This window comes from Penaeus japonicus, unplaced genomic scaffold (genome assembly GCF_977035675.1).
Source record: "Penaeus japonicus unplaced genomic scaffold, GWHDUDI00000001_assembly GWHDUDI00000010, whole genome shotgun sequence".
Taxonomy (NCBI): domain Eukaryota; kingdom Metazoa; phylum Arthropoda; class Malacostraca; order Decapoda; family Penaeidae; genus Penaeus; species Penaeus japonicus.
In genome coordinates, this window is record NW_028234412.1 from 13724980 (window position 1) to 13727479 (window position 2500).

At 27.3% G+C, this 2500-nt stretch overlaps 2 pseudogenes across 2 annotated transcripts in view; both read left to right on the plus strand.

The window, feature by feature from the left end:
- The window catches only part of LOC147471124 (rhodopsin pseudogene), a 1563-nt pseudogene extending 1355 nt beyond the window's left edge, over positions 1 to 208 (plus strand). The window contains exon 2 of the transcript XR_015191332.1: positions 1 to 208. This exon is cut by the window's left edge and continues 1027 nt beyond it. The product of XR_015191332.1 is annotated as a rhodopsin pseudogene (transcript).
- Positions 209 to 2132: 1924 nt separating this feature from the next.
- LOC122259733 (rhodopsin pseudogene) overlaps positions 2133 to 2500 on the plus strand; it is a 1583-nt pseudogene continuing 1215 nt past the window's right edge. Inside the window, exons 1-2 of the transcript XR_015191333.1 lie at positions 2133 to 2217; positions 2462 to 2500. The exon at positions 2462 to 2500 is cut by the window's right edge and continues 1215 nt beyond it. The product of XR_015191333.1 is annotated as a rhodopsin pseudogene (transcript). The remainder of the gene's footprint in view (positions 2218 to 2461) is intronic.

Consider the following 2500-nt stretch of genomic DNA (forward strand, 5'->3'; position numbering starts at 1 on the left):
AGAAGAAACTGCCTTGTCTTAGTTGTGCTACTGAGGGCAGGGATGGAGGTTCCGATAATGGATCCGCTGCCACTACTCAGAGCACTGAAAAGACAGAATCTGCTTAGGAAGAGAGAATCTCTTATTTCCTTTTCTAAACAGTTAATGACCAAAGGTAACTCAACGTCCCAGTCCAAAATATAAAATAAATTCCCAGCATATGAAAACAGTCACTCGTCTTCTTTAACCCAGAGTTTTGTGAAAAATATATTTCACGCTGTAACATTTACATAAATCTAGATAAATACCACTAATTTTCGAGATAGTCGAATCAATAGCAAACTATACTTTCAGAAATCTTATCCAATATCAAAGAATAGTATGAAAGTGAACACATATTTTAGTTCTTAGAAAATACAAATCATAACAGGTTAACTACATATACTAACAAATGCTTGAAGACCTAGATTAACATAGCACATAGTACTATATATTTCCACATTTAATGAATTTGAATTTTGGTGCGAGTATGTATATATCATCCTGAAATTAGAAACATACAAAGAATATATTGATAAATCAGTATCTGATCAAATATCAATCTTACCCGATCGACGACATATTTGTAACAATTACAGTTACAGCTACTCTTACATTTTGTGTTTATAAAAAGTTACACAAATAGTAAGTATGGATTTTGTTCTCTCTAGCTTGATACTAGTCTATCAATATCTTCATGTATTGCATTTTATGTATGTTGTTAATCAACGTTGTATAGCTAGAAACAATAGTGCATGGATTCTTTTCTTAAACACAAAAATCAGAAGTTTGTTTGTGGGTGGGTGTTTGTGTGCATTAGTTATCATAAATCAATGCCAGGATAGCCTAATATTCTAGAACCCTAAACCGCCGCCACAAACACTCGAAAACACACACACACACACACACAGGCACACACACATATATATATGTATATATATATTTATATATATGTATATTTATATACATATGTGTATGTACAATATATATATACGTATAAATATATGTATATACATATATATGTGTGTATGTGTGTGTACATATATACATATGTGTTCATATATATATATATATATATATATATATATATATATATATATATATATATACATATATATATATATATATATATATATATATATATATATATATACATATACACAGTATATATACATATGAATATATTCATAATCATATATATAAGTTTATATGTATATGTATACATATACATAAATATATATGTATATATGTATATGTATATATATATGGATAGATAGATAGATATATTTACATATATACATATATATATATATATATATATATATATATATATATATATATATATATATATATATGTGTGTGTGTGTGTGTGTGTGTGTGTAAGGGTGTTTGTTTGTGTATGTATATGTATATATGTATGTATATACTGTATGTATGTATGTATATGTGTGTATACATATATATGTATATGTTATATACATTGATATATATATATATATATATATATATATATATATATATATATATATGTGTGTGTGTGTGTGTGTGTGTGTGTGTGTGTGTGTGTGAGGATGTTTGTTTGTGTATGTATATGTATGTATGTACATATATATGTATGTATGTATATATATGTGTGTATACATATATATGTATATGTTATATACACTGATATATATATTTACATATATATGTGTGTGTACATATATATGTATATATATTATATACATTGATATATATACATGTATATGAATATTCATATACATTTAAGGATATACACTTAACTCACATAAATGTATATAGATAAATTAATAATAAAAAAAAAAATTATATATATATATATGTCCATTTCTTTTTATTTGCATCCATGTGTGTATATAGATGTATATGTGCATACATAGGTCTTATTGTAAGTATACATAAATTTATAGACATGTGTGACCAAACAAAGGTGATTATATTTATCGAATTCAACTTTTAAACTCATTACTGCTTTTTCTGCATATTCCATCAACTAGTTTCGTTTGAGCATCAAAAAATAGTAATCTTATTAGGCGTGAGTTCGGTACTCTCGCCGGTATATAAGCCGAACCTCTCCTTCCCTTACTCAGTTACCTCTTGGCAGCTCAGGGTAAAAGTCACACACCGAAGTAGTTCTCTCTTGAAATTTCTTCGGTTTGGTGATACCCCGTCAACGAGAAGGTGAGCCCTCGTAGATGTAGAGTCTAAAGTTATTTTATTAAGATACCTTTATCATTATTTGCATATACAATCAAGTAATATTTTCTTGTAAATGTGGTGCTTGTGTCGACGTAGATATATCATATCTACATATAGACAATATGTACACACACATATATACATATGTTAATACATATTCATATATAAATATACATATATACACATATATAGTGTGAGAGAGAGATAATAAAAAGTTTCGTTTCAGATGTCGTGGAACAGTCAAGCACATTCGGCGGATAATGCC